Here is a 19002-nt window from a genome sequence, read left to right on the forward strand (position 1 = left end):
GACAGGATATTGAATGATAGTATATTCTTAATTCTTGAATGACGTTTGTTTTTTCATTATTTTTTGGCCAAAAGTTGAAGTTCTGCAGTCGGTAGCTCAGGAAAAAAAAGGTCTCGAGGAAGCTCCATGCGAACTCCCATAGGCGGGCACCAGCTTTCCCTCTAGTTAATAGTAAGAAACCCTATGGTTACAGCAGACGTTACACGAGAACAACGCAAAAAACTAAGCTCGAAAGGGCGAAAGACGCGACTTTGTGCATTGAAGTACACAGCAGACAACAGGCTTCAAGGACATGTCGTCCAACTTTCGGGTGCTTCACTAGCGCCTGCTCCGGAAAGCGGGAATGCGGCATCTAGTCACCAAATTGAGATCAATGCTGACGACAAAACAACGTAACCAAAGATGGAATTTTTTGTACAATAATAAAACGTATGTACTTGAAAGCTACATATACTTTATTGTTACCAATAATTTTGGAAGCGTTGCATGCCGGGAACTATTCATTTGCGCAGGGTTCTGGCGCGAAGTTCAAATGGCGCGTCGCGGCGCTACGTGACCGCAGCAGTTTTTGTTATATTTCCATCAATTTCATTCGACTTTGCATAAAAGCGCAGCAGTGCTGAAAATCCGGTTGTATCAGCGCAATATTTAATGCAGAATAGCAGTTCTGCTGCTAACACTGTCTAGTTTCAAGCAAGTCTTGCCAGCGTTGCTGCCTAGGCTGTTAGCGAACAAATGCTGACGAAAAGTTTGCTTCCCCATCAATTGAAGCAGAAGACATCAAAATATAGGTTCAAGGCGTTGGCTTCTTATAGCCTCAAACCTTCACGTCATCCTGAAAGCTGTTTAAAACACCTTTCTATCTCAGTACAACCCTAGAAAATGTCTGGAGACAGGGCAAATTGGAGACAGGATCAATGAAAAACACCCTTGTCGTGCAGTGGGCGTTGTTAAGGCGATGGTGATGCTCTAATCAATTACTAAGAGCAAGGAACCTTGGGTGACAGGTTCTCATTTTTCTAAGTTCCTCAGTTTCCGGGTTTCCTCTGCTGGCGCTGGTGCCAGTGAAGCGTGCCTACTGCGGCACACATCAAGACCTGTTTATATAACAACTGTGTTATGCAAAAAAAGGAACAATATTTTCAATATCTCTGACGTTTCTTTTTTATTATATCTGTCCGTATTGGCTGCCGTGATGCCATATGCACCTAGGAATGAATTTAAGGCTTCACAGACCGTTTCTTGAGAACCACTGCTCTCAGAACTATGAAGCCCAAGAACTCTCGAAAGTCAGACCTACCGACACGCTACAAAACGATCAATAATTGCATTTTACTCAATGTACACTTTACTACTTTCGAAACAGCGCTCTACGGCACACTATTCGGTCTGTAAAGTACAGCTTTATACCTATAATTAAGCCATTGTGAATACGTATAGAGTGGTTTATCTCATATATGGCCAGCCTACACTCGATCGTAGGAATCATATTGTTTTGCGAATGAAAATGAATATAGCACGTGCCTGTCTGGCTGTCCTACAAGAACATACATATTCTAGGTGACCAAAATTTTGTGCATTTTAAAGATGTCTTATCACGGCTCAAAAATATTAGGACTCTCAGCTAAACTTTGGACAGAGGGGCAGATGTCCTGGTCCTTTTTCCTTATTCCTCCTGCCGTCAGTTGTGAATATTGAATCCGCTTAGCATAATGATCGCGGTGATGTTGGCGAAATAAAAAAAAAGACGTGATGAAGGAAGAAACAGGTGAGTCGCCACTCGTCTCATCCTGTTTGTTTCTTCCTCACGTGTTCGTCTTATTCGCGCCAAATTAACCGTGATCATGAACCAACTAGCCCCCGAAAGAGTTCTTCGCATAATGAACAGCGCAAAAGGACTAGGACGAGGAAAGAAACAGACACACGAAGGGCTGCGTGTGTCTTTCCTTGCCCTTTTACGCTGTTCATTATGCTAAACCTAGACCAAAACGCCTAGTTCTCCTTCCCAGAGGCTTAACCCCGCACCATCTGTTAACTTTCCCTAGACCATCAAGTATAAAAGGTAATAAAGAGTTTATGGATTTTTCTGGAATTTTTCCTGCTGAAGTCTTTTTTTTTTCTCTGGTGTTTGCTCGGTGTCTTCGGGCTCGAGGTTTGGTTTGCTCACGACCGGGCACTCAGGATGAGTGCTTTGCAAATTGCGCGCGCAGTTTGAAATTGCCTATTCCGTGCGAGTTAAAGGGGCTTAATGGTGAGTGGACTGACCGCGCCATCTGCTCTAGTACTCGAGAAGCACTGCGCGGCAGCGCGCAAATTCAACGCGCATTCTAGGCTGGAGATACATAAATAAAGAGCGTAGCGGCGCTGACACGTCGTTGATGTCAACGTTTTTAAATATGCGTTGGTTGATGTGTTAGTGTTCCTGTATAAGACACTAGTTGGTGTTACAGGATAAGTACCTGGAGTTGCGCGTTTATTTTCCCTGCGCTGCTATATATATATATATATATATATATATATATATATATATATATATATATATATATATATATATATATATATATATATATATATATATATATATATATATATATATATATATATATATATATATATATATATATATATATATTGGCTAAACGTGATCACAGGCTTGAAGAGCATCCATGCATTGCGGAGGAGCCAACTCATTTTCGTCGTTTAACACTAAAACTGTAACTGACAGTCAATTCGTACACCTTCTGTTCTCATGGTTTATGGCAGTTTGTGTTTTCGAGTGTTCATGTTCACTGAAAACGATGTTTTCTTATCAGTAATAGGCAAGTTTATCACAATTATTCGGCGATTGCTAAAAAAAACACGTTTGTGATTTGTGGCTTGAGCCACCGCCCGATTTAAAGGGTTCAGCCTTATCCATACATCCATCCATCCATCCGTCCGTCCGTCCATCCATCCATCCATCCATCCATCCATCGCGATTATATTTTTCGTTACTCTTTGAGATAGACCATGCTGGAGCAGCCGCATTACTAGCAAGCTGTCATTCAATGCAACCGTAATCTGTCGAGAATAAAGCAAGTTCGGCAGCCAGAATCTAGCGGATTGAGCCTGCACTTGCTCTAACCACTGCACCAAGTCCGCCTCCTGCATGCAAGAGTTGAGGCTTTCCTTCATAATTTTGGTGCTTAGGAGAGCCATGTGGCGTACAAACGCTGTAACTCTAGTCGATGTCGCACAATGCCGAATATCGCGGCATTGATGTTGAGCTCGTCCCTCTGAAACAGGTGAATTGATTTCGCGTCTATCTCGAAATCTATGTTCGTTCCTCTGTCTGAAATTAGTTTGTCTCAGCCCACACAGGACAAGGCTCCTGATTCGTTCATTTGGTTGATGTCCTTCATTCTGAGTGAACATAAAGCTTCAACGCATCCGCTTGACGGAGTTCTGGCCTCTTCTTACTATAGGGTGTACAACAAACATTACATTGTACACGTTGGCTAACGAATACACGCAGGTATGGTGCCTAGAATATACTATACTATATACTACTATATTCTAGGGAAGATACTATATTATAGGCACTATCACGCAGGTTGCAGTTCTAAGCAGCAAAACTTCCTGGAACACTTGTTAGCCTTGCTTTGGAACACTTGTTAGCCTTGCCTCCTACGTGTATGTATGCACGCGCGCGAAGGGTGGAGCGCGTGCATCTGAAAAGAGAAGAAAAAAGATGCCTTGCAAAGGAACGCTAACTTGGAAGTTGAGCAGCCCGCTCTTGCTGTCATTTGGCGCCACCACATTTGGGTTCAGCCACAGATCTGTTTGCACCGCTGTTCAAAATTTCCTGATAGAATCTCACCGACTGCCTTGCTAAGTGTTTCAACCTTTTCTTTTCTATCAATTATTACATTTTGACTAAACCATTAATATTTAATCACTCTATTATTATTCTTAAAATTTTAAAATCAAAACACTCATCCCTTTTCTGTTCATGACGAAAAATTCACCGGTGTTATGCTCCCACGTGCTTTTCCTTTTTGTTAACTGCGTTCAGGTGAATAGCCACCCGATTCTTGGCCGATCCCCCAGTGTGGGTATGTGCCATCTTTTGATAGGCTAACAACAACAACAACAACTTGGAAGTGGGGTACTCACCGGGTAGGCAGGTCTTCACAGGAGCTGAAGCGCAGAGACGGATGATGTCCAAGCCGGAGCTGTGAAATACGACAATGAAAGCTGGCCACTGACCTTGGCTGCAACGGAAACACGATGTGCAGCAGACCGCAGGCAGCGTCCGTCCTTCGGAGTTGCTGGACGAGGGTGGCGAGAATTTCCGAGCACCGTATGTAGCCACAAACCACATGTGGCTAAAGATCACTTGCGCGCCCGGACATTCCTTGACACGACATAGTGGCCGAGATGCAGCGGCGTTCGGAACGGGTGACTCTTCCATGACGCTAACGGCAGCAGGCTCTACCGCATCCCCGTCTAGTGTCAGCTAAGCCTAAATCTACTGCACGCCGCAAATCCTACAGCCCGCCGCGCTTCCGTCACCGAGGAAAACCTGATGGCGACGGTCCATGAAAGGCTTTACTCTATGCGTGTTAGTGACACGCTGTTTTCCAATGCTTATGGGCGAAAATTTTGAACGTTGGCGCGTAGCCAAGAGCCGGTTTCATGGACACTGGTCGCCCTCGCCGCGAGGCTACAGCCCCGCTCCTACCTTGGATGCCGAGGGCCTGGCTCGGAGATAACTCCCTCGGCGCTTGTCGGTTGGTCACCAGCGTAACGGCTTCCAGGAGCCTCCGGGGAATGGCGAAGACGAGTCAAGAATAAAAAGTCCACATACGCTGTGCCTCAGCACCAACAGCGAAGAAGGCAAAATGGCAGCCTCCGAGACCGGCTGCTGCATTTCTAACCGCGAAACTGCGCCGCTGCGCGCGCTCCAGCGACGCTTGAGGAAGCATGTAGAAAGCTCTCGAAGGCGATATCAGTCGTTGGGGTTATCGGCGATCAGTGACTGCGCTTTTCCTGCAAATCCTCTCCCTCCCCCGGCTTTCCCAACTCCCCCTTCAATCGCGCCTTGCCACTGGCTAAGTGCGCTTCGTTCCGGTGGTCTTCGAGCGGTTCCACACGTGCGGACCCGAAGTCGTGACGACGCATTTCGCTGCCGCATCTTTCATGCGCGGACAGTGCTCTCCGCTTTTCCCATGACGATACGCTTTTTCTTCATCCTTGGGCGTCGCAGGGGTGATGGCTTGCGATGAAGTAATATCAAGATCTTGTTTCAGACACGCGCGCGTCTCGTCTGGCACGCCTGCAGGCAGTTGCTTAGACCACGTTTTCGTCGCTCTTGTCTGCGATCCTAAAAAAGGCAGACGAGTGACCCGGGAACTCCGGATCAGTAGCCGAGCGCCCTAACCACTGAGCCACCGCGGCGGGTATTCCTCAAAATGCAACTTTCAGTTTTCAGTTTTGACTACTGATCCGGAGTTCCCGGGTTCGAACACGACCGTGGCGGCTGCGTTTTTATGGAGGAAAAACGCTAAGGCGCCCGTGTGCTGTGCGATATCAGTGCACGTTAAAGATCCCCAGGTGGTCGAAATTATTCTGCAGCCCTCCACTACGGCACCTCTTTCTTCCTTTATTCTCTTAGTCCCTCCTTTATCCCTTCCCTTACGGCGCGGTTCAGGTGTTCGCCGATATGTGAGACAGATACTGCGCCATTTAGTTTCCCCAAAAAGCAATTATTATTATTATTATTATTATTATTATTATTATTATTATTATTATTATTATTATTATTATTATTATTATTATTATTATTATTATTATTATTATTTCAGTTTTCTCTTTCTTCTTTCCCTACCTCCTTTATCCCTTCCTTTACGGCACGGTTTGGGTGTCCACCGAGATTCGTGAAACGGTTACTGTGCCATTTCCTTTCATCAAAAACCAAACAAAACAAGTGAGCCGACGGCGTTCATAGAATTTATTTGTGTTGACAACTTTGCAAAGGCTGTTCATATTCACGAAAGGAAAGGCGCACAACCGGCTCCGTGCGTCAGTGGAGACCTTAATCTCGCTTTCATGTACATGGCGTTGGTGTCAAAAGCCTGCTTTGATTGCATTTCGCGCACTGGATAAGCAGCGCGCCCTCTCTGCCACCCTGGGAGGTGGCATGCAGTTAATGGTTGATCGCGAGAGATTGATCACCAAATGAACGCTGCGGCCTAGGTATTGCTGCAGTGCCGCATGTCAGCCACAACGCTGTGAGCGCTAATTCATTCATTCCACATCTCTCTCTCACCACAAACCAAAGCAAGAATGAGGCATCCGCATATCCAGGGAGCCAGTTATGCGCCCTTCCTTTCCTCAAAGCCATCGCCGTCTAGAGCATTGTCAACGCCAACGCCAATGAACACAGTGAACGCCGACATCCTTCGCTTTGTATATCCTGGATTAGCTGAGCTAATCCACATTAATTAACTTTTCTTTTGCAAATGGTCCATTTGAAGACCATTACCACCACCAAGTGAGCAAAGAGCGTTGGTGCAATATTGTTGGTGGTGCAGCCTCGTCAGGGGGCCAAAAATGTAGGACAACTGACGCTTCCCACTTCACGAAAGACACGGGTTCGATCCCGGCCGCGGCGGTTGAATTTCGATGGAGGCGAAATTATAGAAGCCCGAGTACTGTGCGACGTCAGTGCGCATTAACGAACCCGAGGTGGTCGAAATTTACGGAGGCCTTCACTACGGCGTACCTCATAGCCTGAGTCGGTTTTAGAACTTTAAACCCCATAAACCAAGCCAAACCAATCTTTCCACTTCACGATCTTTTGTGTTCAGAGCAGGGATGCGAAAGTGAGCAAGTCGAGAGTGAAGGTGACCCCTTTCGACAATCTTTACGCGATCTATCTGGACAGCTCGTGGCAATTGCCCTGAGTTCAGGTTCACGCAATTTAAGGAGCATCCTCCATCGTCTTCCCGGACAACAGTACAGTAGTGAGCCAATCTCTTCCTCGCACTCTCACCTTTTGTGGCCAGAGCAGGAGATGAAAACGTAATCTGTAAACAAGGGCTTTTTACTGGAACATATCTTCAATAATAATAATAATAATAATAATAATAATATTAATAATAATAATAATAATAATAATAATAATAATAATAATAATAATAATAATAATAATAATAATAATGTTTTTGGGGAAAGGAAATGGCGCAGTATCTGTCTCGTATATCGTTGGACACCTGAACCGCGCCGTAAGGGAAGGGATAAAGGAGGGAGTGGAAGAAGAAAGGAAGAGAGGTGCCGTAGTGGAGGGCTCCGGAATAACTTCGACTACCTGGGGATCTTTAACGTGCACTGGCATCGCACAGCACACGGGCGCCTTAGCGTTTTGCCTCCATGAAAACGCAGCCGCTGCGGTCGGGTTCGAACCCGGGTACACCGGATCAGTAGCCGAGCGCGCTAATTACGGAGCCACCAACATATCTTCCTGCAAGCCAGAATTCTTGCAATTGTTCAAGGTGTCATATATGGAAGCAAAGAGAGCAAGCAAAACAATAAATCTGCATCAACAGCTTACCAAACGTAGCGCACTTCTGGAGACGTATTTTTTGGACCATTCAGATTTTCAAGTATAGACTAAATCCACGACGCCAAGCAATCTAAAAACAAGCAGGAAAAATTTTCAGCAGCCGAACTTGGCTACAAATAGCCCAATCTGGTAAATCCGGAGGATGCCCCTCGGCACATCTCACCCTCTCTTCTAGTTACCCCTCTGCTTCCACCCAGACGCATTCCTAGCTTTGTTCGCGCGGCAGGAAAACTCGAGTGACTTACCCTCTCTCTGTTCAGTGACAACGACAAGGGAGACGCTGCCGGGGGCGTTGATAGCAAATGGTTTCGTGGCTGTGTAGCCAATCAGGCACCAGTTTTTCGAATTCCAAACACGTCATCACGAAGAGCGCGAGAGGAGCAAGAACCCTTCCAATGGGCTGACATAAACCCCACCCACTTTAGTGACCACGTTGCCTGCTGCTTCCTCGTATCCAGACAAGAGGAGGGGCTAAGCTTGCTTATAAAAAGTCAGCAGTGTCTCCCACCAGAACAGACGCTGCCCAGAAAGTTGTGCTGCCGGCTGTCGCGACCTCTTGCCGCAAGTGTGACTTCGGAGGAAGTAGAAGACAACGCCTTTCTGGTTCGGGTGAGAAAGTTGTTCTCTTTATTGTATTCGCTACGTTTTGTGGTGTTCATCTATTGTGTTACGCTGTGGATTGTCACCTCCGTGCTGTGCGGTGTTTTTTGTTCGTTTTATGTTTGGAACTAAGTTCCGCCGCCAACACTCTCGCTTATGTCGCGTGCAGTGCGCATACAAATCTCCACATGAAGTGTAAGCAAATTTTTCGTGCTGACAGACGCAGATATTCGCCGTCACAAAAGTGTGCTTTGGGTGCGTATGTATCGTACGCGCCCCGTGTCATTTGGTCTCCTCTCGGTATGAAACTCCTTATTCTTCATCTCTTCGCGCCAACCTGAAAGCTTGCGCGCTTGGCTGCTTCCCTGTATTCGAACCCATTGCGAGGACGGCATGAGTCTGGACGCTAGGCGCTGTAAGCTGGCGAACGCAATGAACTTACGTAAGCAAAGACTCGGAGGGTAACGAAATCGCATGGGGAGAACGGTGCGCATCTTGTCGCGTCTTGCGGGCACGCTATAAACCTAAGCGTGCGCGCGCGCACTACGGGGGCGTTGACAAGATGGTGGCTCGCTGCTTGCCCTCTTCGGATAAAATACATGTCCCCGCTGCATTTTCTGGCGCGATCGCTCGCTCTAAATGGCGGAGTTCGCTTTTACTCCGCACACGCTTACTCGTACATTGAGGCCTAACTACATGCAGTGTAGGTTTTTCTCGTAGCAACGACACTTGGCGAAGCAGTCCTCCGGTGTTTTTTCAGTTTTTACGTTTTCTTTATTTGCATAGTTTTTTTTTCTCGAAACACACACACACACACAGAAAGCTCCCAGTGCACCCGCCCTTGTTGTCAGTAATTACGGATAGAGGGAGTCTCATCGTTTCTTTCGCAGAGGTCTTTTCCTAAGTATTTGCAGGCTGCGCCCCTACCACCGCGTAATCTCCATACCCAGAAATTCTGGGCAAAAGCAATTTTGAGCGGGGAACCATTTATGAACGCAATTTTTCATATATATATATATATATATATATATATATATATATATATATATATATATATATATATATATATATATATATATATATATATATATATATCGTAAGATTTCACTAAAAAGGAAATCGTAGGGTCACTGACCAAGTCAAAGTTTAATGAAACGTACTGACGTTTCGGAAGTTCCTTGTTCACAATGGAGAAACCAGACAAAAAGCGTGCGCTTATATCTTCAAAATGCGTCCATATGACCTTGCGTAATCAGATGGCAGATTTCCTTGCATCCGATTTAGTGTGCCGGGAGTGGTCTGAATCATCAAAGACTCCAGATACAAGCATCTAGATGCGATCCGTTCTCTGGCAACACGCGTGCCCCGTCCCAATTGATGTCGTGTCTAGTTTCTTGCACGTGTTCGACCATAGTGTTAGCAGCACTGTGTCATTTCGCCACGTCATTTTTTGTGCTGCTGGATCCGTTTTCACCAGTTTCCGGATTCTTCGAAATAATTGTGGTCGCAATCTGCACACGGAATCTTGTGCCCGCTTCCCCTTAACAGATATCCCGGGGTCCTGTGCAAGATTTCGTGTGCACAATGCGCCTGACCAGACGATGTTTCGCCGAACTCTTGATTACAAGATTTCTCTGTAACAATCAGCATATCTGCAGATCGCCCGAAGACAGCCTTCAATTTTTTTCTATTCACGTTTTTCTTGTCTTTGAAAGCGTTGCTCATTGGTTTTCTATGGGAGTCTAAACTGTTGGATGCGATCGCTGGAAGCACACTCTAATAAAGAGATTTTTCTGCATATCAAAAGAATAGACCATTACCTTCAGTGTTACTGTAAAGGTATTCTACAAATTTCGAATTTTCAAAATTTTTGTCCACAATTGCTGGACATGTAACCTGTAACGGGCGTTAAAACCACGACCTTTCGTGGCCGATGTTTCTTACGGCATGCTCTCATTCATCCCTTCCTCTTTCGAAGTCTTTCTGTCGCTTATGGATTCAGTAGCTGTATTTCACTGGACTGGGGAGCCCACATGTGCGGCCTTAGTTAGGGTGGGGACATCCTTTGAGGTACACCTTGCGGACACCCACTTAATTTCAGTGTTTCCATTTCTGAAATTTTCGTGGAAACCACGCCATTTTGGCTCCCAACTGCCATAGCCCAGTGAGCTGCTTTTGCATAGGGAGCCTACAGGTGTTTCTGCTTTTGTGTGCCGTAAGGATGCGGGGTGGAAGGAAGAGGGGCTCATCGCTGGTCGCCTGCCAGCAGCAGCTTTCTTAAGCAACCTTGCAACGAGATGTACCGACCCTAAGCAAGGCGGTTCGTGCAGGCTGCCTAACCTAGACAGCCATTGCTTTCTCCTCCATGAGGCGCCTCGTAGCCTGTTCGTATTCCGTTCTGCAAGTGGCTGTCCGTCGCATTCTCTTTGACCGCGCTGCTGTATACTGGAGCCTCAGTCCGATGTCAGCTTTATTTGGCCATAACTAGAAAGCGAGTGAGGCCGACTAGAAATCTCATGGCAGGCAGCGAAGCGCAGCTAATGGTAAACGTATTTATCAAATTGCTGATATCCCCGAAGGGGAATGGGAAGAAGCGTGGAGGCTAAGGAAAGGGTGTCCCTTGAATGGAAACATTTCCATTAGGGCGCCGCTGCAGCGGCCGTTGAGCAAGGCACATTTCCGGGTTGGGTAGCCAAAGCTCTCTGACATCCTTAGGCGAAAAGTCTTTCATAATAGTGTGGAGGGCTTGTTTTGCTGCTCATTGGCTTGCCAGTACAAAGAGGGGTGAGTCATCTGCGGACACACCTTCGGCGCTGAGCTTGACCTGTTATTCCGTAAAAAGGAGGCTGCCAGCTGTCTTTTTTGCTGAGGCCCGTGCGTGCTTCTGCGAGGGCCTACAATATGCTAGCACTGCACCTTAACTGAGAAAAAGTCGCTCTTGGATAAAGACTTGTAGCGAGATCCTCCCCCATTTGCATCACCGCGTGGTATTCGCCTTTTATTTCGTGCTGTTCAGCTTTCATCAACCAAACAATCGCCGCGACGTGTAGTTGTCCCATGCATAGGCTACGGGTCACGTGATGCACGAGAAAAACCGCTTTATGAACTCTTTAATTAACTGCACCACTTAATCCGGCCTGTCTTTTGATCCGAAATGAGAAGAAACGAAGTGATCAGCACTTATATTGCCGTTTAATCGGGCTTCATGTGACCTAAAGACCTTTTACGCGTCACAGTCATCGTTCGTTTGATGAAACACATTAATGTTCAAGGCATTATTCGAAATAAGAAAAGAGGCAAGCAGCAATTCTGTGTCTAATTCCTCCAATAGTACGAACCATCCCGTGCAAGTATTCCTTCTCACTCATGGATTCACAGATCGCGGGGAGCCCTCATAGCATTACTGGTGCAGCGGTTAAGCGATGCGCTACTGCCTCTGTACGTGACTGTTGCAAGGATCCCGCCTGCGGGCCTTATCCAGATGGCCCTCCAGCCAATGGCGTCGACCATTTGTCATGTCATCGCAGTTAGTCTGGGTCATGGGGACATCTCCATTACATCTGCGATGTAATGTTAGGACTGACCTTCGACGCCATTGTCTGGATGGCCTCACTTGAGGGGTATCTGCCTCTTCGTTCTCGGGTCGCATAAAATATTTGATGCCCCTAACATATCGTCTTGTATTCCAGGAGAAAGACCGCGGGACATACTTGCAGCCGTCGCCATGCTTCCGGTCCAGCCGTTTTACATCTCAGTGACGCAGTTCCCGCTCCATATCGCCGTATCAGCCCAGCAACCTTGGATGGTTTCGTACTTCATCGCGGTCTCAACGAACCCGGCCTACCGCTTCCATCACAGGCTGATGCATGTCCGCTTCAAGGCGAAATCGCCCATCTCTGTTCTCGGTGGACGCGCGGCTGCCGTGAGCTTCAACGGCAGAACCTATCACGACCTTCTGCTCACGACAGTAAACATGTCGCCCGTCCTCAACGGTCCCCCAGCAATGGACAGCATCTTGCGTATCGACATCCCGGCGGACCTCATACTGATCGCCGAAGAAGTGGTCAAGCTACCTGCACGGGAACTGCTGTGTTATCTGGATGAAACATCCTCGTTCGTGTACCGGCGGGAATACACCCAGGCTCTCGTCCGAGACCACTTCGCCGGTAGCCAGCAAGACTCTGCACAGAGATTACAGGTGCGACGGCGTTTCCATCTTTTTGAGTCAAGTTAGCAATATAAAAACATGTTCGTTGCAGTTTGCAGAGTTCAGCTAAGCGTTCAGTGAAACGGAATATGCTGCATTTATCTCCGGGGGCCTGGAATCTATTTGTTCCAGAGCAACCCGGCAGGGCTAAGATTCTTTGTTTTTAACCCCTATCGTGTTAATGAACTTCTGATGCATGCTTACGCTGTCATCAACATTATCAGCCGCAACAGCAAGCAGCCTTCCTTGACACTGAAACGTCTGCACTGCCTTCTGATGGAGGGCCCTCGATCTGTTCTACTCAGGTCGCAGCAGTCGGCAGCCCTCAGGTGTGCAGGGTATACAGCTACGGCGGCCTGTGACATACAGTGCTTGTGTCATTGCCTGACGTGCTTGCTATGGAACGCATTGCTCTGCTTCTTATTCTTTTACGCCCCCTCATCCCTCTCCCCCAGTGCAGGGTAGCCAACCGGAACATTTTACTGGTTAACCTGCCTGCCTTTCCTCTCCCACTTCTCTCTGTCTCTCTCTCTCTCTCTCTTCAGAAACTCTGCAAGTCCTGCTTCAGTTTTTAACACATAGTGAAAAGTTTCTGGCCGGCCGTTATTAATTTGATTTCCCCACTTATTAACCCGAAGGAATTAGATGGCTCATCAACATGAAAACGCGTGTCGGCCAAAAAGTGGCGGCGTTGCAAGAAACGCGATTGGTCGAAACGGTGTGACGCCATTAAGGCGGGAAAACACGAAATGTTAGCCTGTAAAAGTACTTACAATTGCACAAAACTACAAAGGAATACAATGGAACTAGAATAAAATTGCAATAGAATTAAAGTGGAATTACAATAGATTTGGCGTGCTTTGCAATCACTCGCACTTAACTTCCTTGAGTGCCTCTGGGCAATTTTTCTTCTTGCTGACCAGCTGATATCGACTGCCTATGCTTTCTGAAGGCAGCGCAGTGACGAGGTGATGCTTACAGCCATGCATATCTGTTCGCCCTGCAGGTGTCCCTAATCTGTCCTCTGTCGCAAAAGATCATGGAGGTGCCCTGTCGTGGAATGAGCTGCCGGCATCTGCAATGCTTCGACGCATACGCATACCTCGGTTGCAACGAGGACACTCTGGCGCCAAGCTGGAGGTGTCCAGTCTGCAGCAGCCAAATATTGATGCAGGACATACGTGTGGACTTTCTAACGCTTCATGCGCTTCGAGAGGCCGACTACCTGTTCGTCACCATGGTCTTCAAATCCGATGCAAGTTGGGAACTGGTGGTCTCAGACGACGACCAGAACACCTGGGACTACGACCAAAGCATGTCGGACGACGACCACAACACCTCGGACGACTACCACAACACCTCGGACGACGACCAGAACACCTCGTACAACGACCAGAACCCCTGGGACTACGACCAAAACATGTCGGACGACGACCACACTACCTCGGACGACGACCACAGCACCTTAGACGACGACCACAGCACCTCGGACGACGACCACAACACCTCGTACAACGACCAGTACACCTTGGACTACGATAAAAACATGTCGGACGACGACCACAGCACCTCGGACGACTTCCACAACACCTCGGATAACGACCAGAACGCCTCGTACAACGACCAGAACACCTGGGACTACGACCAAAACATGTCGGACGACGACCACTACACCTCAGACGACGACCAAAACACCTCGGACGACTTCCACAACACCTCGGACGACGATGAAAGCATTAGCGGCGCCGGTGACTGCACATCGTAAATCGAGACCACCTTCCCACCATACGAGCGCCGATACGCCCGTGACTAGGGAGGCGGCACTACGGACTTAATCCTAGCTCTTTCAATCGAGTATATTGCCGGTCTCTATGCGCCCTACCATTATTTCGAGGCAGAGACGTCCCTCCAGTTATAGTTACGAGCCGTTGATGCCAGCTTCAGTGAGTAGGGATGAGCCGTCATTGGCAGCTCATCCCTATACTCTCTAAAGCTAGCAACAAACGGCTCGTAATTATAAGTGGAGGGGCGATTCTGCTCCGGAATAATGGTAGGACGCATACAGAGCGGCCTCTCACCCTCCGTTTCTGATCCTCTAGTCTGGTCATCCCTCTAGTCTGCGGCCAGTGGTGCATCTTTGCGCTGCTTCGAGCATGCACTCTTAATCTAGTCATGTTTAGTTTATTATTAAAGTACACATTTTTAGAATTTGCATGGTTCTGGCTGGTTGGTTTATGTGATTTAACGTCCCAAAGCGACTCAGGCTGTGAGGGACACCGTATAGTGAAGGGTTCCGGAAACTTCGACCACCTGGTGTTCTTTGTACTGACGTCGAACAGTACGTGGGCCTCTAGAATTTCGCCTCCATCAAAATTCCGCCGCCGCGGCCGGGATCGGACCCGCTTCTTTCGGGTCAGCAGCCGAGCACCATAACCACTCACCAACCGCGGCGGCGATTTGTATGCTTCTAATTTATAGGCTATGCATAACCTTTAGATTAGGTAACCTCTATAGTATAGGCCACGATAATTTTCTGGGTCACAGAACAACTTTTAGCGCTAATGTTAAGAAGCAGCCTGCAAGAGTAACTATTGAAGGCGTACATTTAAAAATTTTGTATATGTGTAGTTATACGTACCTGAAAACTTTCTAAATTGAAAGTTTTTTAAGTCCTCTTGCTGCAAACCTTTAAATTCAACATTTAAGATAAATACAGCACACCACACGTGCATCGGGTACGAACCCAGGACCTCCGCATGTCTGAGGCAAAGGTCTCGCTTTGGACTAAGCATCGCATAGGACCTGAAGGGGCTTTAGATTCATATCCTACCTGCGGCGTACTGTATTTTCATTGCATTTCGTTAATAAATATTGGAGTTGTAATTATTACTCTTCAATTAAAACAAATGCAGTGAAGTTACCCGATGCTTTTTTTTTCGTCTATGCTTGGTAGCTTCCTGATCTACAAATTGGTATCACATACCAAAAATGTCTCTCAATACATGTGCGCATAGGGTAACCTATATGCTGCAGATAAAATGATGGCCTTATTCGGCAGACTAAGCATCACATATAGAAATGCGTAAGCTCTCGAGCCTTTGTTCAGGTGCAAAACAAATTAGTGTCCGAGGAAGAAAAAAATAAGTAACCTTATTAAAAGTTCAAAATATGCATCAGTTATGCGAATTCGGTGAAATCGAGGTGCTGTGACAAAATATTAGGGATGTAAAAAAGGACCTATTTCGAAGGCGACAGCGCCAGCTGTTTTTCATGTTATTTACTCATGAAATGTAACACTCAAGATCTTTTTTTAAAAGTAAATATTGAAGGCTCCCTTTTGTTCTCAAGGATGAAAAATTATATATAGGCACTTTTAAATCTTCTGTACCGAAATAATTTTTCAACAACCTATGGTATTTTAAAGTTTGCGTGCATTTGTGCAGCTGACATTTTGAAGAGGCAATCTTCTTTTTCTTCAATAGCGCTAAGAAACAATTCGACCTGTTTGAAATAAGGTCAAGTGGGGTGCTTTGACAACGCAGTGGTGTTGCTGAGAGCATTCAAGTAGTAGATGTGCAGGCACAGGACGAGGTCGCGCTCAAGGTTCCTGTTGGTCAAATGGATGATTTATTCATCGCTAATAAGGTGGATTGCTGAGCTAGTTGATGCGTGATCTCTTAGAATCGGCAGCAGAGAAGAACCAGACATAAGGAAGAAACACACAGACGTGGCGGAAGCTGCACTGACAACTGAAGATCTATTAGGAACGCCACATAATATACACTGGAATAATCAATACATCAGATGAGCTCTTATCATGTTCAGGTACTAAAAAAGAACCGAGGCAAGCTAACCCGAGAATTCTTAGATGCCTGGGCAATCCGCGAATCCGAAGAACAATGCGTCAGCGCCTTCAGTGTGCCTGTCAAAGAGAGAAGTGAATTTACTGCGCAGTGGTGTAAACAGATAATGATAAGAGCTCATCTGATGTGTTGATTATTCCAGTGTATGTATATTATCCGGCGTCCCTAATAGTTCTTCATCGGTGCCTGCATATGCCCAAGATAGCTCCTCGTATATGTAGATTCGAGGCGCATTTGTTTAGACCACTGTGGGTGAGCAGTCTGTAATTAAAATTGTCAAAGGCCCAATATACCAAGATTGCTAAATTCATTGAATGTAGCTGGCTGCTGTGTGCTTGCCTTGCACCACCCTTATGCTGTCCATACTCCTTAATGACTATAAGGAATATCTTTTCTAGATTGTGAGAAAAAACGTGACCGGCTTTTTTTTTCTCGCAGAAGGTGCTTTTCCGATGAATTGTACACTTTCGAGAGTGTCTGTAAGACAACTTGCACCTGTATGCCGATACATAAGCCTAATTCATGCTTGCGCCTACTGATATTTCTTTCATTTGAATTTTTTATTTTTCAAAACAAATGTTCACTTAACAGTTAGCTTTTTGCACTTTTCTTTTCTCCCACGTCTTTTTTTTTGCGCACTGAAGTTCGAGCATGAAAACTTATCACCATGTTAAGTTTTGCCCTCTCCACCAGTGAGATGTCCCGTTCTTGCTTCCGAGAAGCACCGTCCCGAAGATCTGAAGCACAGTTCTGCCTCAGCACAAAGCGGTTTAATTTTCTCTTCTGTGGATACTTGCCTGGGATTTTTCACGAAGTGTAGAGTTTGTCGTTTGCTTTTCGACGTTCCCAGGATACGCCTGTCACGTGTTTATTCTTAACTGAACAAAGGGGCCTTGGTAGCCACAAGCATGCCGCTGTTATTTTTCTTGTCTTTTACCATTTAAACTACATTTATATCGAGAACGCGCAGCATGCCTGTGTGCATGCAAGGCGTGGCTGGTGCCGATGCGCGCACCTGCTCTGGGGTACAGCGGTTGGTCCCGGTAGGTGACTGCTTCAAAAAGACCCACCGGTAGGCCTTGTCCAGAAGGCCTTCCAGCCAATGGAATCGGCCGTTTGTCATGACGCCGCAGTTAATCCTATGTCAGAGACACTATACAATTCACCTGCGATGTCGATGCACCTGCTCAGTGGTACAGCGGTTGGTCCCGGTAGGTGGCTGTTTCAAAGAGACCCACCGGTAGGCCTTGTCCAGAAGGCCTTCCAGCCAATGGCATCGGCCGTTTGTCATGACGTCGCAGTTAATCCTATGTCAACGAGACACCTACAATTCATTTGCGATGCCATGCTAGCTAAGGGATTGACCATCGACGCCATTGTCTAGACGGCCTAATTTGAAGGGCGTCTGCCGCTTCGTTCTCGGGTTTACACTCTCAACACGAATACTCCTATATGGGAGTAACAAGGGACTAAGCTGCCCTCTAGAGGATAACTTACTCCGTTTTTTACTCCTTTCTGTTTAGAGTATGACTACAGACCTTCAACACGTTTGCAAACAAACGACGTGGCGCTGCAGTCGGTAGCGGGCGGTAGCGGGCGGTAGACCTACTTCCGAAACATTGCACCCTGAACAAACCGAGCGCATGGCCAGGGGAAGCTTCTACCCATTGTATCACCCGTGGGCACCCGGTGGCACTGGGGATCGAACCCCGCCCCTCCCGCAATCGAGGTGGATGCTCAGGCCACTAGGCCACCTCTGCGGTCTGGTAGAGACATCTGCAGCGCGGGTTCTTGAGGCTTGTCGGCGCATTTTTAGTTTCTTCGAATAGCTAAAGTGGTTGTTGTTTTGAACCTAATAATTCCCCTCGAAGTGAACGGCCTCGCGTTAACGACGTAAGCCGTATTACCGGGAAAATATTCTGGCACCGTGTTCTGTGCATGTGATTGGTGGCAAGCCCAAAGCGTTGAAGTCGTTGATTACTACACGATACATTAAAAGAACTTGCCAGTCTGTCACGGTCGGCACCAGCCGGCGTGATATTAATTCAAGAAAACGGGAGAAGCACTGCCATCGTATCGGCCGAGCACATGTGCTCTCGCCGTCAGCTGACACCTGCCGCGCAGCAAGTTCCAGCGAGCGCTGCACTTAATCAGCTCATTCCCCGATATGTCGTTACAGTGTTTTAGCCAACAGTTTGTTTGTTCACCCCCCTAATGAAACGCTTGGCGAGCAAAGCAGGTTAATGAGAAACGCAGAAGCTCGAGACGAAAAATACCACTCGCCTTCAAACGTCCAAACTACTTGCGGTCTACGCTGCTGGTCGTGCTCACACTTGTTTCCGCTTCATTCATGATATCCTTTGCCTGTCACTGCCGTCCAATGGCAGAAACAAAAACAAAAGCACGTCGCAATTTTGACAATGCCTGCCAACGCTTGCAACAATTAGTTTCGCGATCACTCACCGCTTCATGAAACAATGTATGACGCATCATGTAAGGAAAAGAGATTAACGGGCTTACGTTGCTTCTCTGCATAACAATCGATGCTGTTTTAACCATATCAACTTCACGCGCAAGCATGGCGCAGGAATATCAACTTAGCAGACTCCTCTCTACGAAAATCTTTTATGTCTTCCGTGGTAAGTAATAGCGCCACTACTAAATGCTATGAACGAGGCCGTGTATGTTCGTATTACTCGCACAAAAGTGGAAATATACTATGCTAT

The sequence above is a fragment of the Amblyomma americanum genome, chromosome 11 (genome assembly GCF_052857255.1).
Source record: "Amblyomma americanum isolate KBUSLIRL-KWMA chromosome 11, ASM5285725v1, whole genome shotgun sequence".
NCBI lineage: Eukaryota > Metazoa > Arthropoda > Arachnida > Ixodida > Ixodidae > Amblyomma > Amblyomma americanum.